This window comes from Chlamydotis macqueenii, chromosome 13, assembly GCF_036417535.1.
Source record: "Chlamydotis macqueenii isolate bChlMac1 chromosome 13, bChlMac1.mat, whole genome shotgun sequence".
Lineage (NCBI taxonomy): Eukaryota > Metazoa > Chordata > Aves > Otidiformes > Otididae > Chlamydotis > Chlamydotis macqueenii.
In genome coordinates this window covers 18394542-18420793 of record NC_141568.1, presented here as the reverse complement: position 1 = coordinate 18420793, position 26252 = coordinate 18394542, and positions in this window count along the sequence as shown.

Sequence of the window (26252 nt, the reverse complement as noted above, 5' to 3'; positions counted from 1 at the left end):
AGAAACTGTGGGAAGGGCCTGGTCTTGAGTCGGTCAACACTGCAATTGCATTGTAGCCTTTTCTTCTCTTCATCAAAGTGTGCAGTACGTTAGCAAGATCCAGATTTGCTAACTGGATTGCAGCTGGGAGGTTCTGTGTGGGAACTGTGCCTGACCCAGCTGCCCTGGTAGCTCTAATATTGCAGTATTTTCTCTCTGCAGAGGAATCATAGAGGCTGTGACATGCCTGCCTGGGAACATACATCCACTTTCTTCTCAAAAAAAAAAAGTGTATCTTTCCTTCTTCTTTCATCACCTCTACTGAACTTGCCAGAAATGTATTTATCATGGAGGTGGATGTGTGTCTTTTTTTTTTTTCCACGAGAAAGACCGTGTCATTCAGATAACCTGCTGAGGGTTCATAGACTTTTGGACACTCCTGACCAGTCCTTTATTTAAAGTGGTGACTAAAAAGGGCAGGTTTGCTGATCCCCTTTTGGATCCCTGAGCCATCCCTTCTGACACTGCAGAGACAGTTTAATTTGAATTACTGAGTATTTATGTACCGAGACAGGAACTCCATCTCCAGTTCTGGCTTGGATTTCCATGACCAGGTCTTTCAGACTTACCTAGTTGGTTATTAGGTATGAAGCTTTGATTTTTTTTTCATAATACTTTTATACATGTCAATATAGTAGCTGCTCAAGAGAGGAGATCTGTGTGCTCTTTCTGAATGGGTCAGGGTGCAGTCTGCTTTTGTGACGCATCATTAAGAAAGATGGAAAAAAAAGCAAGCTTTTTAAAAACAATATAGGCTTGGAATTCTCAAATTCCCCTCGAAGTTGGTGATGTTCAGTGGCCATTCCTAATCATTTTTATATGCCTATTTAACAATTTTCTTCTTACATTAGATTAGCTCCTGTTACATACTAATGATCTAACGTGTTATTACATTATTAGGTATTATTTTCGACTCAAAACAGTAATAAAGTAATTATTTCAGTTATTTAAAATAAAGCTGCATGAATGATTCAAAGTGAAAAATTTATTTGATCAACCTACCTTCTTTTGGTAATTGCAGTATATCTACAACCGTATTCAAATTTCTTTAAATTTATTACTAGACAAATACATGGTGCATGTTTTTCTCACTGAATTGATCATAATTTTGAAACTTTGATCTGGAATGTAGGTGGCTTATATCTGACTGTCCAAATAAATCAAAAGATATTGCGCCTGTTCTTATAAGGCGAGTCTTGTAAGTACTGTGCAAATTTAAAATCTGGTTCCAATAAGTGGTTGTGTTGTAGTGATTTGCCTTGTAAATTCACCTTCTGTGAAAAACTGAAATCAAATCATTTGAATGTGTTTAGGAAGTAAATACAAGAGTCGAAAGGATAGAAGTGATTCTATTTAAAAATTTCAAATCAAAATTAATAGCATTTTACTAGTGTTTGCACTTACCCTTAATTGTTTTCAGTTTAAAAGATGTGAAGAGGTGCGGGACCGCAGGCGGCGTGCTGTGCAAGCTGTCTTCCCGCGCGCCCGCAGAGACCTGGCCCGGCGCGCGGCGCGGTTGCCTTGTGCACGCTGCAGAGCCCTAGGAGCCGTCCCCGATCTGCAAACACATCCTCTCTCTTCCCAAGCCCGCTCCAAGAAGTTCCACTGCAACAGCAGGAACTTACAGGCCCCCTGTCCGTCGGTCCCATCTCAAACGCTTCGTTTTGTCTTTTGCATAAGCTCAGTCGTCTCACCGAAGCGATACTGTTAACTTTCCCTGACTAAATGACCTACACTACATAGGCGCACTTACGTACAGCAGCGCAATGTTGATTTTTACAAAATATTTTTTAAGTATTTATTTATTTATTTTAAGAATACCCGCTTGCTTTAGCAACCCAAGCGACATTTTTGGGGTACCCCCAGAACCGGGGGGAGGTGAGGGCCAGCACCCGGAGCCCTGAAATGGCGGGCGGCGGCGCGAGGGAGGCACTCAGTCCCGAAATGCCCGCGCTAATTCTGGCGGGTTTCTTCCTCCGGGTTTCTCCTCCCTCGAAGTCCACACAGTTTATTAGGCATTGTGAGTGGCTACACCTGCAGTTTTAAATGACTAACACGAATGTTATAGTGGTCAAAGGAAAAGTTCAAAGTTCAAAGGTCAGTCTTTTGTAACGGGCGAGGAAGAGCTGTGGGATAATAGCTTGTTAATGTTATTTACCTCATTCAGCTGAAAAACTTTCTGTACGACTCTGTTGTGTCAAGACATTTACGTGGGCAATTCTGGGCATTGTCATTTGAATAGGGGTTAAATTATTCTGTTTTGTCATTAAGTGATCCTTGATTGGCAATCCGCTACACAATGGGTGATCATTAGGGAAAGGCCATAAAACTGTTACACCAGTTAAGAGTGAATGGTGAATGAAGCCAGATATCTCCAGGACCCCTTCCCCCGCCCCCTCCAAACCAGCTGCCAGAGAAGCAATTTGAAGCAGAAACGTTTAGGGGCTCGGAACAACTGGGAAGAGTCATTTCTCTAACGTGCTTCCCTAATTTTGTTTTGAAAATATTTACACTGAAATGAACAGTGGATAAACATGTTTATAGCGGCCTAAAGCATGGCCAGTGCTGTCAGATCTGCTGGTGTTACTGTACCGGTGTAAGTGGTGCTCTGTTTAAAACCCGGGCTGTTCCTGTACTGAGACTGCATCAGAACATTGGCCTTAAAAATAAAAGTGAACCGCGGCATGTTAGTTTCAGAGAAAATCGGGAAAATAAGTCAAAAGCCCAAATAAAATGAGACCTTGAGAACTGGTTGACATAGGAGGAAGTGCACCTTGCTTAATGAAAATGCCTCCAAATCCAGAACCTAACGGTGTTCAAAGACCGAGCCACAGCTTTTGTGGGTCCCAGGCTGGCGGCTACCACTGAAATCCAGACATGCGCTTTTCTACCCAAATTCCTCTGTTCTGTCAACGAATGTGACAACAGTCCTCGCAGTTTACTGTAAATCACTTAAATTGCTGTAGTGCTTACAGCAGGCCAGAGCCAAGATTGTACAATACGTACCTTAGTAACATGGTGGTTCTGCTGTGGTTAGGCCTGTCCAGATAGGGCTGCTCCTTTCTCTTTTCCCCAGCATGGTCCTGGGCCTGGCTGCTGCCTGGTTCTGCCCCTGCTGAGCCATTTAATCCCACTGGAGGAGCGAGGAGGCCAAGGAGAGGAGCACCTGGCTTACAGGACAACGCTGGTCCTGGCTGGCATCGGTTAGGTTGTCATGGAGCCAACACATGAGAAAGTGGTTTTGTTACAGCTAATCAATGGCTTCCATCTAGCTTTACCTGACTTTAGCACCCTTAGTTTCTTCTGTCATAGTGCTCCAGGTGACCCCTGGAGATTGTGTTTTCTAGCAGCTGTCCAGATAGTTCCAGGCATGCTCTTGGGAATGATGATTTTTCCATGACTGAAAAGCCAACATAGCTTTGCAGAGCTAATTAAGTGCTTAGTGATTTGTCCTTGCTTCTTTATATTCCAATTATGATTCCAGCTCATCTCACTTGAGAAAGAACATGCTCTGTGGCCTGCAAAGAGACTTATTTCTTCAACTACAATTGAAGATAGGATTCTTTCCTAGTAATTAAATATGTGCTGTTGCATGCTGTGTAAGTGGGCTACAAACAGCCCACTGTCTGCTGGGGAGGCTGTGAACTGAGGCATGTTCTGTCTGTGTTTTCCAGTACCCCCAGATGCGTAGTTAGACACCAGGTCTGCAAGCATTTGCTCTTTTGCTTGACTTGGAAGGATCCACTGTCTTGCAGGGCCTTTGGAGAGTATCACCGTGACGAGTGTATGAGATCAGATGTTATGCTGTAGATCTGCCTTTAAAAGGGAATAAATAAAAGAAATAGGAAAATGTCCAGATTTCTACATTGAAGTTCCCGCACAGCAGTAGTGAAAGATGTTTTGAATAGCAATAGACAAAGGTGTTTTAATAGATTCCATGTATTTTCCGACGTCTGAATTTCCCTTCAAACTTGTACAAGGTAAATGTTACTCAGTTGCCCTTTTAGAAAACAACAATTTGACTTTTTTTCCCTCTTTGTATTCTGACAAATATTGGTCTTGATGAGTGTTAAGGGACTAAAAACGCTAAACATCAAAGTGCTCATTATCAACCAGCCAGCTGCACTCCTCGCTGCACCTCCTCATCACACACAAACCTGATCTTTTCTGTGGGGACCGCCCCCCCCAGAGACACAGAACAAGTTCTTCTCTATGCTAACAGTGCACAACATTGTCAAATGATGTGTAATGATTTTATAATGTGAACTAATGCCACAAGGGACCGAACTGAGACTTCTGATTTCATTACACTCACTGCTGAGACTGGTTTGGAATATGAATTTGGGGCAAAGATAAAAGGCTATGTTTGTGTCCTTTACCCATCAGCCCTCAACCAGTATTACTTGGCGTGGATCCAGACAAGGATCCTGCCCCAGGTATCTCAGGAAAAAAAAACTTGTGATTTATGTATGTTGCTATAAAACACTGGGAGTGCAAATAAGTACCTTTCACTAAGTAAACCTTTGTGCCATGATTGAAATCTTAGCATAAGTCAGGAAAAACTTACCTGTTGTGTCAGAATCGGGCCTTTGCTGGCTAAAACGATGTTCCTGAAAGCCACTGTTTGTTACTATTGATCTGCAGAGTTTTTGTGTTATGATAGTTAGAGGTGAGATTTTGTTATTTCTGTTAGTTTTAATTAAAATAAATCTATTAGTTAACCTTTAATTTAGAGATAGCTCTAGAAATAGAACGGCATTATACAACGACAAAAACATAACCACACTAGCAAATGGTGTTCCTTTACTTGTTATTATCTGTGTTACTAGGAACCCCAGGATACCTGTCTTATTTAAGTCATTTCATCTTTCTGTGTCCTAGGAGACTGTGAAAAATAGAAAAAATGCCCTAAAATTTTTCTCTAGAATGGATAATATGAGAATTAGCGTCCTTCTTCATTCTGATGTAAGGAAAAAACCCCAGGCTTTCAGTGAAATTCTCATCTACTGTAAGTATGTCTGGTTCTATTGTTTTCAAGACAGTTTATCCCATTTGTACCAGCAGAAAATGTAGGCCATGCTAGTGACAGCAGGGAGATGAACACGCTGAATATCTAGCTAATTTTCAAATGTAATCTACCTGCTAATGTGTGATATGGGAACTAAGTGTCCTTTATATACTCTTAAAGCACTTCAGATGCAGGAGGGATAGAAACTAATCCACCTTGAAACGTAATTATGTTGGGAATTACACTACTTCATGCAGTAAACTGTATTCAGCACCCTGCTCCTTTTTCCAGCAGTGTACCATTGCCACTGTTTTAGATAGGAGTAAGAGTTAATTGTAAGTAAATTAATTTCAAGATGTGAAACGGACAGGAGAATCCTTACAAAGATATAAACACATCTAAAATATATGTGGTGATTAAGCTTGTTTCCTCTTGTGCTTATACATACTGGACAAATGGTTTACTTTCATCTTCTAATATATTTAAACTCTTGGTTGCAGGGGTCATAGGCACTGTGAGATGGGAGGAAAGACAATACTAATCAAAAGTAAACCGTGCTACTTTTTTTCTGTAGTGCCGCTAATCTTAATTGAATCAATCTCGTGGCATATGTTGACAGTGAAAGATTGCTCGAACCTGGGAGGCCAAGCTGGACAGAGCTTCCAGAATAAATAAATAAAAAAAAATCTTCCTTAATCATTAATTTGTTCATTCACTCCCATTGGCTTCCATTCTTCAATGTCTCAGAAGATGTACCCCATGCAACCTTCCTCTTCAGCAATCATTTGCAAGTGCTTCTCCCAATATACTCATGTGTTTTTGAAGAAACTAATTTGCCTGAGATGAATACAGCAGAGATGCATATCTTTTTTCCTTTTTTTTTTTAAAAAAAAAGAGAAATGCAGTTTGATTTTATAGAACTGAGCATTTAGTGAAAAAGGATAGCATTTCTAATGAGTTGCAACAGAACTGAGTTAATTTTGGAGCTGAAATATTTCCTCTTAGAGGACATTGGGTAAATCCTGCTTGGACTAGGATGGAGTTGAGGAGTAGTTTACAACCTGTCCATGGATTCACAGTAGCCCTAGTCCCATAAAAGTAAGGCGGAGAAGTGAAAACCCGTTGAAGTTGGTGGGAAAACTAGAGAGCTTCATGGCCTCTGGATCAGGGACCTTAGAAACATATCTGAGGGTTCCACGATGTTATAATAATAACAACCAATAAATTATTAGTAACATTCTCTCAGGTTGACTTTTCTTCCAGGATTTTACTGAGGTTGGTAATGTGAGAATTCCCATCAACTGTTTTTTTTGCTTTTTTTTTTTTTTGTATTTGGCTACTGAACAAGCAAACTGTATGCACATACCTGCGCCTCCTTCCCCACTTTGCCAGCACTTTATATATATTGCATTATAGGTTTGTCAACATTATAAAATTACTTATATAAATTTGTTAACAAACAAGATGGAGGGAAGCACTTAGTGTATGAGGTATTTCTGTTCTGATCTTTGTTTCTGCAAATGTTTGTGTTTGCAGAAGTACGTGTGAAAATCTTAAAAACTTAAGACCTTAAAATGAAATGTGAAAGGGTAGAGGGATCCTTGCAGAATCAGGACCTTAAAGGCTACACTGAAGTCTCTCTAAAGACAAGGCTAGATTAGATTTATTCTTTCTAACAAATAGTTTTAATTAAATAATGGTGGTAAGTGTGAAGTATAAGGAGAAAGGTTTTGATGAACAACACAGTGTTTGTATTTTATGTAATCCATTATGAGCCCATATAATTTAAAACATTGCTATATTGTGCTTTAATAAGACTCATTGTATGCAATTAAATGGTATTTGATGATGAAAAGCAGATTTACTTGCAATGTGCAATAAAATCTCTAACATAGTAGCTGAACCTCGCTAGAGATTAATGGTTTGTACTGAACGTATGTTGTCTATGCTAAACTTAAGTGTAACACTGTGTGCATAACATTCACTTATTTTCCCAATACATTTATTCTGTCTGTTAAGCAACTCTGTTTTATTATTCCAGTTGATTTGGGTATGTGCAGACAGAGTTACTGTCTTAAGAGAGACACACACTTAAGTCATTCCTCAGGGATCGATTGCACTGTATAACTTGAACTTCTTCCCAAAGCAAGGAAGTCACATTTAACTTCTTACTGTGGCATTTAAAAAAAAACAAATCAAATCTGGTTCTCCGAAATGAAAAATCCTTTATGCTTTAGTAGCCTAAGCCAGTGTCATTTACAAAAATACTCGAGAAATTAAATAGCAAAACCCCAAACCTTTCAAATGACAAACAAACAGTTTCATCCATGCTTAAAATCAAGACAGCGTTTTTGGTAAAGCCTCTTCCTCAAGCCTACCCTCTTTTCAAGTGCCATCTTGTTTAATTTTGATGTATATCCTTATAGCAGAATTATTGATGTTTTACAAATCAGTGATGGTGAAGTTGTTCACATTATTCTGAGGGCAATAAATCCACATGCACATAGTTTTGTATTATAGAGATCATTTAAGTGAGTGTAATTTTAACATTTTGATGACAGTTTTAGGATCCTACCAAGCAGTGATAAAGCTAGCAGTTATACTATGTGATAATTCTGCCTTTCATTATAATGCAGAGTTTCTCCATACTAAATCAGGCCAAGATGCAAGCTATTACCCCTGGGCAAAATTCATTCATTATGCATGTATGTTATTCCTAAAATTATTGATAATACTTTTCATAATAGTTATTTTTCATGCATTAACTTTTGCAGCTGTATTAGTATTAAGGATACATTTATTAGTCTTGAGTATTTCTTGAATAATAAATACAATCTCAGAGCCTCTTATAGTTTCTTTAAGTTGAAAGCTATCGTCAGTTATAATGCTGTAAGTCCACAGTGCAATTACAAAGTGATGTATTAAGCTATGTTTAAGGAAAACCTTAGAAAAAGGGTAATGAATGTCTTGTGCATCACTACAGTGGGGTTCAAGACATGGACCAGAAACCTTTGTTTGCTGTAAGGGTAGTCAGAATTGATGCTGCTGAAGCTGATCACATTTCACGAGTATAAACTTGGTACCAGGCTTGTCGTTGTCCTTTATGCAATATGCGAATGTATCAGCTGCTTGGAAGAGTCAGTGGCTGAAGCCCTTGTCAGTTGGGAATTTCAGCAAGTCGCAAATTGGGTTTTGCTGGCAGAGATGCTCATTTGCAACACAGGAATTTGAGGCCCAGGCTACAGTTTTAGCTGTGTCTGAGGACATGTGGAGAGGAGTGACCATTCCCAAGTAGGTATTTCCTTACCTGCTCTTTTATCACCTTAGTCTTGAGATCATTGTGGTCTAGAAGATTAAATACATTGCAAACCAGCAGTTTTCAGGGTGGATCTTGCCATTTCTTTCTTTTTTTTTTGTCAGATGTTGCATGTGAGATGATGTAATCTCCTCTGTCACCAGTTGCCTTGTGAAGCATGTCTTCAAGACAGGCAACTCAATAGAGGCTGCATGGCATAGGAAGAGGTTTTTGGATCAGTGGGGCTGCATATAAAATTCAGGATACGTCCTGTATGCTGACAAGGCATTGTCTCTGTGGTGTGTGAAGGGCAGTCAGATGATTCATCTGTTGGGCTTTTGAGGTGCTACAGTGACATTTTCTGTCACTTCCACTCTCACCAACAGTGTTCCCATGGCAGAAAATGGGAATGGGTATGGAGAAAATTGTCCCCGAGATCAGCTCTGCCCTGCAGACCACAGGCTGGACCTGGTGGAGGGAGTGGTGGCAGCTGAACTGGATCTCTGCGTTCCCCAGGTGAGCACACAGGAGGAGAGGAACGGCACTCTCTGTTGTATCTCTTCCGAAGCACATTCGCGTAGAGGGTATGTACAGTTCAGCCCTAAATCTCTATTTCAACACAGCCTATTGTTTAATTAAGAGATAAATTATTGTGTGTGGGTTAGAAAATGTGATGATTTCTTTGTTCTTCCTGTCTCCTGGCATATTTACTGGTACACCATTGTGTTTGATTTTTTCATATACTGTCTTCTTCACAGGAGCCCAGCACTTCACTTTGTCCTGCTGTGATAGCAGAGAGGTTTTGTTCATCTTAGTAGCCATATGTGAGTCAGTCTCAGGAAACAGTCCTCAACTGATGTTACAGAGGTCTTATTTAAAAGCTTGAGAGCATGAGTGGCCAAAAGGACATAGCATCAGCATGAATGGCATTCACTCATTTGTGTTTACAGAAGGCCAGTACTGAGCTGAACAGAGGGAGGTGCAGTGCAGCAGCAGGTGGGACTGTGGGGGCTTTTATTCTCCTGGGAACCAGTAGCCATTCCAGCTCCAACGTGTATGTCCTACAAGATGTTTTTACCTGTTCACAGCATGCTGTACTTTGGCCTGGATTCATCTCACTTAATTTCAAGGACTTCCTATGACTGAAGAGACAGCCTGAGGTCACCAAGTTCCCCATGTAGGGAGCTAGCTGACAGTGTACATCTAAGTCTTTTTCCTTGGCCTGCTTTCTTGCTGCCTAGTCAAGGATGTGGTTGCAATGAGATGAAGATGGGAAAAGAGCTGCTAGGGTGGCAAGAGGAGACGTTTCCCCTCATTGGCTGAATGGCTCTTATACCTCCTATGTATTTGAGGAGAAGAGTAAAGGAGTATGAGTGGAAGTGAAAGCCGTCCCTCAGCAGGTCCCCATGCTTCCTATATCTCCCATCTCTTTTTAACGAGACACCAAACTTCTATTGTAAGAACAAGCAGAAATAGTCAGTGTTACTCCAGCTGATGAAGTAAAACTAGGAAAAAGTCTAGTGTTTGTTAGACATTTTGTTATCTTCCAATTGTAAGAACTACTTTCTTTGGGGAATAACTTCAGAGACTTGGATTTTCATGGTTCACTAACCGTAATAAATAAATCTGAATAAATCCAAACTTCAATGCCAAGGACTGAATCAAACCCACTTATTTTTATACTGAAAATATCCTGGCATTAAAAGGCTTAGCATATTGGGCTCTTCTGTTTAACAATGAGGTGAAAAACGGTGCAGATGACCGCAGTAGTAGCTAAAAAATGCTAGAGCTCTTCTGTAGCTTCCCTTAAGGAGATATTTTGAAGTTGCATGCTCAGACTTTTTCTTCACATGACTAATCCACTCTCCTGTGACCTATCTTTAGTTTGATATTGAATCAGGAACAAGAACTGTAGCTTCAGCTGACCCCAAACATTTAGTTACATTAATCACAGGGTGTTTTTGGACTCTGAGCATACTGAATGAAAGACACTTTCTTTTCGAGACATTGATCAAACAGTCTACAGGTATCAGTACATCGAGGCACATTAATCATCTGGTGCATTATCAGTTCCAGCAGGAGAATATGTAAATGTGATTCCTGTCAATGATAAGGGAAAGCAGAATTTATTTTTAAAAGTGGTCCATCTGGAGCTGTTGATATAATCTTACCTAAGACAATAGGTTGTAAAGATACATTTTAGCAGGGCTGCCAATGAACGTAAAGAACAAGCAAATTAAAGCTTTGGGAAAAAAAAGGCAAAAAAAGAGAAAAGTAGTGGCTATACTTCAGTCACTTGTGGGAATTGCTGTTCCACAACATCGTTTTTCTGCTTAATAAAACACTGCAGTTTTATGGAAACTCTTATAATTGTTCTCTAACCACAAACGCTTTGTTTAAGAGTGATGCTATTCTATTCTCTGCCTCAGTGCTCTTGCCCTAGAATACACCTGTGATATACTTGCCTTGTGGCTAAGGATGTGATGCTCATACTTACTGTGAAACTCTGAGGCAACGGCTCACCTTCGCAGATGGCTCACCTTCACTCATATTAATGGGGCTGCCTGACTGAGGGATGCAACATGCATCTTGCTGAAAGCTTTTTTGCATAGACCTTCTTATACCATTGATTAATTTATGTCTTCGTAAGGAAAAAAAAAATCTTTTACTTGACTTCTTTCTTTTTTTTTTTTTTTTTTTTTTTTTTTAAACCTATGCCAAATTGGTACTCTGCCAGAGGGGCAACCACACAAATATGTGTTCTGTCAGTGTGGGTGTGTGAAAAGCTCATTCCCCTCTCATGATGACATATTTCTTCGCAGGAATATTTTTTGAGGTCTTTTCCGAGGGGATCAGAGACCTGGGGCAGGGAATTTGGTAGGGAGTGAATGTATAAAACGGTCATCGCATTTCTACTTCTGGTCTCTTTAGTGTTCTTTCCTACTTTTCCAGCATCTTTGGGCTACAAGAATGGAACAAAAAGTCCTTTGGGAAGATGAGTGCTTGTCTTTAAAGGGTATGAATCTCATTAGCTTTTGGTCCCTAATGACTGGAAGAAATGCAGTACGATCAGTATGCTGAGGACAGAGCTTGCTTTGGGTCTAGTCTTGGTTCTGCTTAAGTCAGGAGGAAGTTCTCTACAGTGCAGGATCACAAAAGATTTGAGAATTTTGAGGGGCAAGTGGCAGTTTGAGTGGGCAAGTGGCAGCAAGTGGCAGTTTGAGGGGCAAGTGGGCTAAATTTTGAAGTTTTTGAGGGAACAGTGCTAAAAAGTATTTTTGCGAGATTAGGGTTATGAAGTCATGTAATTAATGCCTCCTCATCTTGTGGCTGAGACAAGATCCACAGGTTTTGTGTTTTTTCTCCTTACAGGGCAGCATTTGGCTCTGTCTTATGGTCAACATTATGGTTCTTATTTAAAAATGGAAGAGTTAGGAAAACTTGAATGTAATTGTAATGTGTTTGCATAAACAAAGACATGATTAACTGCATATGCATGATGCTGCATGGGATGCTAGCAAAGAAAACTGTGTGCAATTTCTGCACATGCAAAGAAACCTCACTGAATGTCCTTCCTTTTGCATGTTTAATATTGTTTGTCATCACTTTGCAACCATGTGCCCTTCATAATTATATTTACAGATACTTTAGTTGTGCCTTTTTCAAGGTCAAGGGATTATGTCTGCACATTTCAATAATTAGTCATACAGTGCATTATAAGTGCCTTATGGATTCCCTTTATCGTATCTCACTGTTGAGCAACATCATAACATTGCTGTTTAGTGAAAGTGCTTGTTGAAATGTAGGACTTCTGTAGAAATGGTCCCAGCTCCCACTGACTAACATAAAAATAGAGAGCATGCCAGTGTGTCCTTGAGACACTCAGTATGTAGCTGCACCTGCACAGATAATAATACCATTAATGACATATTATATGGAGTTTTAAAAGCTTAAGTTTACTGTTTAAAGGGAAGAAAATCGGTACAATATCTCTGGTTTGCACCTTATATCTCTAAAAGGTCTTTCAGGAAAAAAGCAGCTACTGACATTTTTCCTGTGTCCTCTTCTGCTTTTCTGGAGAACACAGCTGGTAGGTAGGTAGATGTTATTTATGCAGGAAATCATGTAGGCTTTCAGCATGCCATGGAGACAGTTAAAACAGTAAAAGAAACTCATGACTTGCTTAGGAAAGTACTAAACTGGCGTGTAATATATACCACTTACATCTCAAACTGGGTCACAGGAAGCTTTAGGAATCTGCAGGCTCAATACATTGGGTGAATGTATGCCAGCTGAAGTCTTCAGGGAAACCAGGGAGAAGGAAAAACCCTCAGAAATGGTCAGGAATCCACAGGGTTTCTAGAGCAAGAAGGAGAACTTATAATGCCTGTAATGGTGATGGTAGACCTTGAGCTGCAGAGCTCCAAGGCTACCCAGGAGACCCCAAAAGCTGCTGACACTTCCAGGGTGGCAGAGGATAGTGGCTAGGTGACAGAGATCCCAGGGCCAGAACCAACCCTGCCTGCACATTAAGCAGCCTTTTGCATTGCTAGTGAGAGTTAGAAATTATAAGTCAGAAGATTGTCATCCATGGCACATATTTTTTCTCTTTGTTCCGCACGCCCCTTAGTTTTACTCTTTTCTTTTCTTTTTTCTTCCTTTAACTATTTCTTTCACTATCTTTTGCTCTCCTTTCTTTTAAGTCTCAGTTATAATACCACAGTCAAGTATTTAAGACTGTCTCTAATGAAACAGGACTTCTGCTGCCAGCAGTCATTTTTCTGAGGTGTAATCAACTAACGGATAAAAATAGCTGATTATAGCAGCAAGTTCAGGCCACAGCAGTAAAAGGAGGCTTAGTGTTTCCATTACAAGACTCATTATTGAGAGGTTTATAGCTCAGTTATTAAAAAGATGCTATGAAATTTGGCATTTGTTATTACAGTAGAGAGACTTTTAGACTTTTTTTTGAGTCCAATATTTCAAAGTTTGGTTTATTTTACTGTATTCTGTTTCATTCTTATGGTCTATGGGCATAGAAACAGTAAATAAGAAGAAAAAATACGCGCCCGTACTAGTGCTAGTGTCAAATGGCAAAGGTGGACAAATAATTTATAACAGCACAGAATAAAAATTGCTGACCAGGTCTTGAAAGAGCTGCCTTTTGGGTAACTTTGAGCCCATTACACAGCAGACAAGCAGAAGGCCAGTACCATGTAATACGCCCTTGTTGGTTTGGCTTTTGTGGCCCTGAGATGGCCTGGGTGTTGTAGAGTGTGAGATCTAGGACCAGCACTAGGGCTTGGATGTCCCTGGAGGCTTCAGAAATTCTTCTGAATTATGTTGAGCCAACTTCGCTTCTGAGACTGTTGCTTCTGTTTGATTTTTTCCTTTGAGAAGGTCTAACTCATGATTAATGCCTCAATAATAACACTCATTGTGTCGTGGTGGCCTAACCCAGAGGGAACTTTCTGAAGAGAAAAAAGTTGTCTGGTTGTCTGACTCAGACTGAGAGGTTTCCATGGCCACTGCTTTCTGGTCTCTGTGCTCTTCTCTTAGAATAAATTTTGTCTTTGGTAGAGGTAAATACAGTTTATTCCACATTAGGATAACCTCTTTTAGAACAAATTTATAGGTTCTTCGAAATTCCGTTTGGGGATAATAGAGTGGTGTGTAGTATTGGGGGTATATTCAAAGATGCAGAGAAAATAAGTTAAATTCTGAAGATTAAATGCATATAATTAGAAAAAGAATTATATTGATGTAACATTGAAGGACAATGAAAATAATGAGATGGAATGTGGAGGGCATATATTTTGTGTTACAACTTGGATAAGGACATAAAACATACAAATCTAGAATTTTAACAATTTTATTTACTTTTTGAAATTGTTTTTAGTGCAGAGGCTGGGCTTGTGTTGACAGTTCCTTCCTTTGGGATCACTGCAGTGGAGCTCTCTTTTATGTTTCAGTAAGCTTTCCTTTTTTCTCCCCTTTTCCTTTTGAATGAAATATGTGTTCATCTTTAAGAATACGAGCAACAGAACTACTTACGTGCTTACAGATAAGTAAGTAAGGAAAGGTATGCAAGAATTGCCTTCTTTTTAATACCTACAAAGACCTTCCAATAAGAAGTAAACTGTTTACATTTTTACTAATGTCAATATCCTATCAGGTCCGGGTATGTTGGTTTTTTTTAGCAATTGTGGACTGTTTTATATCACAGGCATTTCCAGGGGACTTCAATTTTTTTCGTCATTTATGTTTCATTGAGTCCTGGGAATATTTTAAGGGTTCTTTTGACAATTCTAAATGGAGATTCTCTTATCTCAGTGTATGTATTTCTCTGCATATGTATGTTTTGCTAGAATGTTCCTTTTATTTTTCTTTAATGCTGTAGCTAGTTTGTTTTTTTTTTTTTTCTTTACTGTTCAGCTGTTTGTTTTTTTGTTTGTTTTTTTTTTTTTTTTTCTGGGAAAGATAGCTTTTAAAATACAGATGGATATTCAGAAACCTCAGTTTACGATACCTGAATTGTTCTGGTTTGAGGTGGGCAAATACTAGATAAATGTTGTTTACCTGAAATTTTCAAAGATGTCCCAAAGGCAGCCACCTGGAAATATTAAAGAGGGAAGGCTAAGGTATTTATGAGGAGCACTGTGGTGGCTCTCTCCATCAGGATCATCCGAAGAGACATTGTTTATAAATGGATTATGAGCTTCAATCATTTTATTAGGATTTTTGTTTGTGCACATTACAGCTAGGTGCGTTACGATTGACCCATGCTTACTGCAATTGCTGAGCAAGTCTGTTCCCCAGCTACCTGAGGACATTTTCACAGCACACTTGGTAACTGTGTAATTTGGAAATGTGAGTTCACCTTCAATTATAAGTTTGTATTTTCTTCTAAATAATAAAATACTTAGAGGAATATGGCCATACATACATAGGAAATTCCAACCGTGATTTTCCAGTGCCCCTTTTGTTGGCTGTCTTGACTGCTTCTCTGTCTGGCCACCCTGCTGGAAGGGGAAATGCCTGCAGACACGATAGAAGAGCAGATTGCTGATGAGCTGCCTTGTGCCCTTTAGGTTTTGGTTTTCTGTGGATTTAACTTGTCTGGACTGAATACAGTTGCTTTCATGTGTTCAGGAAAGATGGTTATATGCAAATTCCCTGTTAGACTCAAATTAGAGAACTCTATGGAGGAAAGAGTAGATATTTCACCAGACTTACTGGTCTGAAACTTAACTGTTTGCCTATGAGTCTGTGGCCTGGGTGCCTTACAGAAGAGTCTGACAAATCATGTTTTTAGTGGGGTAGCGTGTTAAACCATTGCTTTGTTAACACATCCCTTGGGCTGCAGTCTGGAGACGCAACTCAGAAGATGTTTCCTTGGTTGAATATACACAGAATGAAAACTATTGCTATTTGAAAGTGTCATCTCATGGGGGAAGGCGAGGAGGGAGGATACAGGAGGAGGATGTTGATTGCGACTGACATGCGTCTTAATATCTGATGTGGCTTTCACACTTGGAAATATTCAGGAGTCCATATGTTTCAAAAACCCCACTGAACAGTACATATAACATTGCCTTTATCTTTCTTTAATCTCAGTTTAATTGCTGTGGTCAAATTACCCCACACTTAATAACCCACAGCTTGGTATATTATTTAATATGTTTGACACATACTTTGTTTTAAATGTCAGTGCTGGTAAAGCCCTGGAGTTGGCAATGCTGTGCATGATAGATGGCAGAGGAGATGGATCATCTGTTCTTTGTCTGTGCTGTTGGTATGTTGGCTGCAACTTTTTCAACTGTGACACTAGACTCATGCCAAACCCAAAGCTACTGAATGGGTAACATTATCCCTTGTATCTGATGCTTTGTAGCTGATCATTCTCAATTTCTCTGGCTGTTTTTACAGGAATGTGTAATATTATATCACCCAAGTCAAAGTGGTGAACTAGCATTGTTTCAAATGGGCTGATTTAATTATTTCAGCACCCAGTGGCACCTCTGTTATTAAAGGATTTTCACAAAGCAGTACATAGTCTAATTATGAATTTACACAAGAGACCGTAACAGCATCTGCTGGGTAAATAATATACATTTGTAAAATGGTCTAGCTACTAATTTACACAGCCGACCACTGAGACACTGAAAGGCTGTTGCGTTCTGTCATGTCAGCTCTCAAACACTTCCAGGCATTCCCACTTCTCTTTACAACTGTTAACAAAACAGTGAAAATAACATAACTGAAACTCCCTTCTAGAAAAAACAGTCCTGTTTGGAGCTGGTGAATTCAGCTGCAGTTTCAGCCAAAGCTGCCTTCTTGTCTCCAGTTGGGTGGCAGTGTCCAGGAAGCGTTAGATCCCCTGTATTCCAGAGCCTGCATTTACATCTGCACAAGCATGCCAGTTAGGGAGGAGGTGTACATTTTAATTCTGGATTGCTGGCTCCTGCTCTGTTGGTGCAAATCTGTCCTCAAGCCAGCTTAGCTGATCCCCAGAGACGTTCCCCCTGCATAGGAGAGCCTAGGGTAGGAGATAAGTGCCATTTTAACTCCTGTGTCACATCCTTGCAACTGTGTTCAGACTGCAGCCAGGACATGCTTATCTGTATAATCTTTGCCTACAATCTTGGTCCCTTCCAGCTATAAAAGGTAGGTGCCAGTCACAACAGGTCAGGGGCTGCACCGACTTGTTCTGGAAAGGCCGGTTGGTCCCAGATCTGCAGATGCAAGTGCAGTTCTCTCATTGAGAACACTTTGGCCTTATTTTGGCATCTGGGCGTTGATACGGAGGCACAAATTATCTGCTTCTGAGAACAGCTATAATAGATTCATGCAGCTCCTGGGTAACAAGATGATGACAGTTGGGAGTAAATTGCTGGTATAAGGTAAAATTTTTGCCAAATCAATGAGACTGACAGCCTGGAACCCATTAGTGATTAGTGAAAATAAGATTTAAGATTTCTCAAACTCTCAGCTACATGCAGCTTTGCAAAGTGAAAAAAAAAAGAGGCTTAGCTATGGTTTAGTGCTAAGAAGAGAGGAGCTCAATGTTAGGAAATGCCTTCAGTATCTTAACTATCCATGGAGATGCACTTGCCTACCAAAGCAAAACCAAACCGAAACAAAAAATGCTGAGCAGACAGAAACATAAAGAGGCATATACTGGATGATCCTATCTCTTCCTGTGTTTCTAGCACACAAGAGATGAGCGTGGAACGAGAACATAAAGGTTTCATGCCATCTGTGCAGTAAGATGCTCATCAACTTGAAGTCTTACCTTTTTGCAGGCAGGAAACTGGACAGGCTCTCCTATAGCAAATCCCCGTGCATTTCCTTACAGCTGTCTCACCTATGTAAGCCACGGAGCCTTTTCCAGCAATGCTGAGAAAAGATTTCTGTCTACAGTGCAGGACAAGGTCTCCTTCTTATTTAAGTCTGAATTCAGCAGGATACAACTGGGGAAGGGAACTTAGACTAGTTTTCCCAAGTGCTCTGTTTTCCATTTAAAATCACGCTTAGAAAATGATCCTGTGCCTTCACAACAAAGCTTGTGTTTCACATTAAAAGCACATCCGTACAGCACTGTTTATCCAAAAAAGAAAACCAATATAGCTATTTTTTTTATTTATTCCTGAGTACAGTGTGGGACAAAGACAGGAGAAGAGTGGGAGAAGTTGGAAATAAGGACTCTGCTTCCTCAAGAGAAGTGATGATTCTCATCAGTCATGCCTCTTGCTCCTGCATCTGTGGTGTATTTACTCCCAGAATAATGAGAGTGGTATTGGAGAAGGAAATCACTAATGTCCTAAAAGGAAAAGACCCTTTTGAAATGCATAATATGGGACTGTCAACCTATTGGAAGGCTTATTCTAATAAATGCCTGATTTGTTTATAAAGAAGAGCCTTTTGGCAGCTACATAATTTTAAGCACAGGCTTGTATCCTGTGCTGAATGAGCAGCTGGATCTGTGGAGGATCCAGTTTTCACATTGACCAGGCAGAAGACACCTTGTGGATAAAGGAATGATGTATTTTTCGCTTTGTTCCAAGCATTAAGGTAGCTGCACAAGGCTCTCAGCTCTTGTTCAAGTGTATGGTACCATTTATAAACTAAACGTAGCTTGAGAGTTGGTGAGTCAGCCTGAAATAAAACATATAATTAATATTTTACTGTAAATGATTTGGGAGTAAGGTTGTGCATGAAAATCAGAACTATTACCCAGCTGTGCATAATGAATGGTGGTTGGAGTGGGTAAATGGGGAGTTGAGAGAGAGAAAAACTCTGTTTAAGATTAAAGCTGCTTTCAGTGAAGAAAGGATCATAGCAAAAATGTAACAGGAGAAGTGAAATATAATTAGGAACGTGACATTAATACTGGATTTGCAGAATGTTGCCTAACAGGTGGGTGGAGTTTATTTGACTTTGTTTCAGCTGGAGTATTGAATCACACAGATGCAGTCTTTAAAATTATTTTAGACTGTGAGAAAAAAGGTAACAAGAATGTTCAAATACATGAGCTCCCACTATCAGCATGTGTCCTCACTCTTTCTCTTCTAGCTGTAATAATCACCTCCTAGTTAAGTTGGTTCTTGCTCTTCCTCTGTCATTCCTTGTTTCTGCAGCTCTGCACTGGAAAGTGGAGGGGATATTGGGTTTCCTTTCATCACAATGACAAGTCAGGGAAACATCTGGTTTAAAGAAAATGTGCAAAAGGTTTGAAAAAGAATTACGGGGTTTTTGGCATTTTTTGTTTATGCCTGTTAGACACCTATTTTTATTAAAATAAAATTTATGAGTATAATATGAAGGGAAGACATTTAAAAGATTGGATTGTGGAGTAATCAGAGAGGAAATCTATGAAAGGTAAAATGTCCTCCAGAATAGACAACACTAGTCCATTTCTGGACTCCAGGATGGAAGCATCAATATAGAAACATTTGTTTCAGTTTATGAACTTTTTTTTTTGCAGTCCAGCTAAAATATCAGCACCACCTGTGATACAAGCATCAGATTTATTATCAGCTTCTCAGGAATTGCAAAACAGCCGAACTCCACCCGACTGTTAATAAATCAGGTGCTGAAAGCACTTCAAATGAGAACCTTGCTGAAGAGACAAGTAACTCATGAGGATCAAAGGCTCAAGTCAGTTAAACTGGCCATTTGCCCTTTTGGCATGATCAAAATGTATTTTCAGAAAAGAAGAAAAGAGAAAAATAAACAGAAAAAAATCATGTGACATGATGTTTTTATCAGACTAGGACAAATATTGAAGTGGCAGTGGGCATCAGGAATTCATTCATGCTGGTTCTGCAGTTTGATAATATTGCGGAGTTAGTAAAGCTTACGGATTTGATCCAGAGCTCACTGAAGTTAATGAAAAAAGAGTATTTCTTATGATTTCACTTGTTTGGATCTGGCTGTTGGCGCTGCTTGTTTTAGACAACAAGCATTCACTCTCCAGTGAAGCTGACTTGTCTCTTCACTGTATTCCCCTGTACTCCACTGACATTGCACACATCAATGGAAAGTCAGGCTTCTGATGAAAGAAATTGCCTGAAAAATATTGCAATACCCAGCTTCCTGGATTAATTAATAAAATTACTTGCTCATCAGCATAGATTACATGCTGGGCATTTAGCTGGTGTGCTCTAGGGAAGGAGTGAGAGAAAAGTTCAGAAGTGGGTGGAGATGCAGGGAAGAGAGAGGAGGACACCGGTTAGGAAATATCGTGAATATCGATTCATGATTGCAGGAATGTTTTTTAAACACTGTGTAGCTCTGATTTGCATGAACAGCATTTTGTGGCTAATAAGCTGAAGCTGTCAGTGACATTAACATTGACAGCTTTACAGGAGCTATATTTTCACAAGCTCTAGCTCTCCTTTTTACCATTGCAGTGGGCATAAACTGCAGGGATTTTACTATTCAGTGTCAGTGAGTCTCCACTTCTGTTTGAGTTTCCTCTCTCTTTCCTGTGTGGTCTGCAGTAGAAGACAGGTGGTTGTTTTGGACTGGGTGTGTTTTATTTTTCTGGGTGACCGTTCAAGTCATAAAGAGAAGAAGAATTTTTGGATAATCATGTTGCCATGTGGCAGTCTGGAAGGGGTTTGTTTGTCAGGGTAAGTATGGGCACCATGGCTGTCTGCATTACCCTTGGTAGATGATGCGTTGACCTTGTGGGCAGCAGAAACAACCGTGAGACGAGCGTTACGGTGAACAGGCAGGGCTGAAGCACTTCTCCCACACTTGGTAGTGAAGCAAATGTGAGTCACAAACAACAGTGTGGGTGGAAATGGTGTTTTGGAAGAATTTAATGCATAAATCTGCACTTTCAGGCTTGCAGTTGCAATGCTGAGAGATAAAAGCTCTCTTTCTCTTGGATACCCAGGTGCAATGCCACTGATCTGAGCACAGTTAGTCTGTGTTACAGCTAGTGCAGGAGGGAAACCAGTCATGTTCTTGTGGTAGTGATGTGCACTTGAAGTGGGTGCAGAAGTGAATGACTCACTGGGTCAGTGTGTGATGCTCTAGATTTTGCTGTTTGCACATGCAGTTGGTTTGTGTAAGAAACTGGAGAGCGATCTAGTTTCTGCTGGGTTGAGGTCGTTAGGAAATCTGGGGAGTGGAGTGGCTGAGAGCTGTGCAATTTCAGTTTGGCAAACATCAAACAAGAAAAGAGCATATTTGCTGTCCCTCTTTGCTTTGATTTTGCAGGATACCTGTTGTTAGGAGAACATGGTAATTCAGATTCACGCACAATGACAGGTCCATGCACTCCCAGCTCTGTGCTCTTGACAAGAGTCATTTCAAGCTGTGGAGTAATGTCTCCAAGCACAACATGGTTCCACTGGTCATCTTTAGTAGAGATTCATAAAAGTGCAGGTCCTGGTGTTTGCTGTGCAAACCAGGGGAACCTTCACCACCTAGGCCATGGTGTGCAAAACAGGAGCTACCACTGACTCAGCCCAGGGACTTGTTTTCAGAGAGCTCATGTAGGTTCTGTTTTATTTCTGGCACTTGGGAAGATGTTTTTCGGTCCTGTGCTTTAAATTAACATTAAGCAACAAGTCTGTTTTGTTTAGAGTTTACTTCTCCATTCACTGGGTTGGCAGCAGAGTTGATGCTGGCAACAGAAAGGTCAATATTTTGGTCTTTGGCCTTATTTGAAGTATAAAAGGTACTTGAGTATAATAATTGTCAGTGTGGAATGCATCTCTTCTGAACTAATTTGTAAGGCAGCATATTGCAGCTTGGGCTCTCCTTCTGAAAGCCAGGCAGTACTTCCCAGAGAGGATGTGAGTCTGGGCTAGCTCAGGGTGCACATCCTTCCCTGAGGAAATGTTGTACACCTCATAGCGTGAGCTTCCAGCTCTGCAAAATGGCATCAACAACCTGATCTTTCATCAAGCTTAATTAATCAGCTGCTTTTTAGAATTATGAATGCCTACTGTGGGATAACCTAGTGGAGGCTTTTTGATCTGTGTAGATACCAGAAATTTTAGTATTTTTCCACTATGTGTACTAGGGGAAATCAGGAGTTCTGGAGTTGGGGAATTGGGTTTTCTGTGGCTGAGACTGGGCTGCACTGTTCTTCGGATACAGAAATTTTAGGAACATTGGTTGGGTGAAGCAGAAATATCTGCTGTGTGTAGTGATTCTGTCAACAGACCTCATGGTATACAGCCAGCCTAATAATCACAAGTGCTTCTTTCTGTTTAAAACCAAGAAAAGGAACTGACATCTTTTATCAGAAAGACAGACAATCTGTATCCCGTGACAATTCCAGATTATGGATCCCAAGAGACTTTCCTTACATTCGTATTTTATCACGGAAATCACAGCTAATGCTGTTTGTTTTCTATACCTCCACACAATTTTCAAGGTGTTGCCAGCAGGACCTGTGCTGACAGTGACATGTGTTGTTGTCACATTGCAAGATCTGATAGAAAACCCCAGATATATAAATATCAGTGTTTTCTTGGATCTTCCTTTGCTTTCAGTGGTTTTGGAAACAGTGGCGCTAGTTAATTCACATGCTTCGTATGTTTTGTAGGCTTTTTTCCTACTTCTAAGAAAAGACTTGTTCCTAGTAGACTGGTTTGGAGTAGCACTCTCTTTTGTTGCTGTTTTTATGTTAGGGAGCTATGTATATGTCATTTTCTAGCTATTACTACAGAGTGAGATAGGAATAAATGTCTGGGGAAAAAAGAGAAAACCTTGGTTGTTTGGGAAAATAAGCAGCTTTTGCCTGATGGTTTTTCATTACAGTATTCCTGTCTTGCTGCTTTGCATGATTTCACTGCCCAGACCCACAGCAGAAGTTGGGAGGATGGACAGCAGAACTGCTAAGGAAATGCAGGGCTCCATCCAGACAGCCACACTGCACACAGCTGCTCACTGTCCTCTGTTTTGACATGAAAACTAAAATGTCACTCAGGTACCTTCCCTCTGGACTTCCCTTACCCTAGGGATCAGTAGTACAAGAGAATGACCCATCCCTGGTGTACTGACATCCACAAACTCATGATTTGTCATGGTTGCAGTTCCCTGAAACTAAACTTTGGGTTTGTGAGAACAACAGGTTCTTCATGCTGATCCCCTGTGATTTGACTTGCTTTGCCAGGCAACTGTCAACCTTCTCCAAAGTTATCATCATCTGTTTAAGGCTTGGGCCAGAATTTGGCTGAAAATGCTCGTTCCTACAATTTGTTCCTTTTTTAAAAAACAAACAAACAAACAAGTATGAATATATTTTATGTATATTCACACATGCATTCATACACGTATTCTTTTTCCTGCTTCAAGAAGGCATCTTAAAGACTAGTTCAGTAGTCCAATGGATGGTAGGTTACACAGCAGCCAAGTACACTGGATAACTTATTTTTTCTCACAAAGAATATTGTTAGTTTTTATTGCCACATGCAGAAGACAGAGACTCTATTTTTATGTTTCTGAAGCCCACACAGCGCAGTAGATCAATCCAGTATATCCATCTCAGAAAGCATCTATATTCCTCTTACTTTTATTTGAACTTGAGATGCCAAAAGATGCTTAAGCCTTGATTCTTCACGTCATGACACCTCGTTTAGTTTACTCCTGCACAAAATGGTATGTTATCGGACCCGAGGGCTTTGCATCATATGTCTACAAAGCAGAGTAGGAATCAACATAGAAATCCAAAGCTTATTTTAATCCTTTCTTTTCTTTACCCCATATATAAACTATCCAGATGGTTTTTGGCAATGGAATAGTAATGTCAGTGAGATGGTAATTTCATCTTGAGTTTTACAAGCAAGAGGAGGGGCCGAGAAGGGAGCCAGGTATGAAGGTTGCCAAATATATCTTCCATTTATCATTCCAACTAACAGGGGCGAAATTATTTCTGAGTGGCAGTTTTAAAAGGGAGGGGAGAAAAGCAGCATACACTAATACGTGCAAACATGTACCTCATGCTGCAGAGGTGTCTCTGAGGAGTGGCTGGTTTGGTAAGGCAAAGTATAGTCCTTCCTGCGGGAGAAGTAAAGCGTGGTACTTGTGCTGGAATTCTGGTCATGCTGTTGGAGGTGAAGTAGCTGGAAGCATACCCAGATGGAAATGGGCTCTGTACTAGTGGTAGCACAAAAGATGGATCTTCTTTACAGCAGCTGGAAATGAAGGGAATATTTTTGTCCAAACAGAGTACTCTCACTTGGGGCCCCAACAGTGTTCCAGTCCTGAATAGTGTGCACCATGCTTTTTTGCAAAGAAAAGAGATTTATACAATTATAAGTTTTCATATCAAGTACTCCCAGAATTCGGCAAGAAGAAAGGAGAGCTTTATCTTTCGTTTTTACATTTTCAAGACATTTCAAAGAGAGGTAACTATTGCTTTAGACTGTGATAAAGAATGGGGCTGTGCTGATCTAACCAGCTCAGGATGTGGCCCATCATATCCACTCTGTGAAGGTGCTTACGATGCTGTTCTGAAGAGAGTTGTAAGTAGACAAAGCATCCGGTGAATGGAAAACAACATGCCTGAGTCATTTATACTAGTCTGTTTTATACTATGGTGTTTCTCAGGTGCAGACTCACATTTACTTGTCTAACCATTGCCATTATTATTATATAGTAATTATAATTTACTCGTACAAATTAGTTGGGTAAGAGGAAGGATTAAATTACATAAAAAGCATACTGACCGGAACTAAATAGAAAATTCCAAGGAGGAGTCCTTAAAATAAAGTGATTGTATAATATTTAATTGTATAATATAAACTGTAATTTCCCAAAAGACATTGTATTAATCTTGTGGTGGTTAGCCATTACATTTGGTCCATTTATAATCACTTTGAGCTACTTAAATACAAATTCAAAAAAGGATCAAACTTTTTTTCCCACTGATAATGCCTAGTGCTTTCCCCATAGCTTATTCATCTTCAAAGCTCTTCAGCAACATTAGCTAATTATTCTTTTTTTCTAATTAGTAGAAATTGACTATGGTCAAAAGGGCCATTCAGCCAATTAGTGCAGTTCTACCTTCAAATCTCAGAGCTTCTGACCCAGAGCTTTCGAATGGTTGATGAAGATATCACAAAGCGGTTGTGCTGAGCCCATATTAAAGGCAGACAACTGCAGAAAAAGAAAGAAAAAAAAAAAAAAGCACCTCAGGGAAGTGTATCAAATCTTCTCATTCGCAGCTTTCCCCAGAGGCAGCAGCATGGAGAATGAAGGGTCGGACCCAGGGCTCCTCCTGCCCTGCGCACAGCTGCATGCTGCATGGGGCAGGTGGGGTTACCCTGGCCTTATTTTCAAGGCTTAAAGGCTTCTGGGGTTTGTGGTGGCCACCTGTTCAGAGGCTGCTTCTGTTCTACTTGTGCGCTGGATGTGGCCAGGGTCGTTTTGGTGTCACTGGAGTGGTGGCCCTATACATGTCCTGCTGCTGGCTGCCTGGAAAAGCAAGCCGACAGCCAGCTCCGAGTCTTCATAAGCTTTGCTCTGGTGTGTGTATTCTTTTAATTTTCAGTTGTATGGTGGGAAACTAAGGTACTAGACAGCAAGGTGGATTTAGGAAGTAATTTGGGATTTTTTTTAAGTCATGTTCGCATTCAAACTGTCTTCTCAAAAGTGTTTCTTCTCAGTCTGCATAGCCCTGCCACTTGCCAAGAGTTGCATTGCTCACTTTTTAAGAATTCATGTGCATCCTTAACTCAGTAGCTATAAACTAAGTAGCAGGAAAATGTCTGGCAATATGAACAAGCTCTCCCTCCCTTTGTGTTCTGAATTTCTTCTCAGAAGGCGGCTAAGTGGCAGATCCTCATAGAGCAGCAATTGGTTTGGCTATTTGAGAACAGCTGCATATGTGAGACTTGTTTGTGTTTCAGAAACTGTGAACGTTTTAACCCCGAACAACAGTGTGTGCTCCAGGAGATTAATATCTGCATTACATGGACTTGCTGAGAATAAATTAACTCTTGATGACACGATTACTGTCTTAGCAGTGTTCACTGCATACAATTGCATGGTGTCTAAGATATTAATGTGTTTTTGTGAAGAATTTAGGAAACAATTTATTTATATGACTGTGCTTCATTCCATATCACACCAGGACATCAATTAGCTACTATCGCCTGCAAAAGAAATGTAAATCATGTGTCTTATTGATTACGAGGATAACACTGGGCCAATAATTCACAAAGAATAATTCATTCCATGAATGCTGCATCATTCTGTGCCTATGAGTTGTTCACAAACACATACAATTTTCTCAAGTTTTCATTTTTCAAATGACTGTAATGGATTCTTCTTAGTTACAGTTTACTCATGGAGATTTTGAATATTCAGGACTGAAAGTCTGGAGCAATTTTGTTTGGTCACACAGTACGATATATTTATTTCTTGACTGAATCAGTGCAA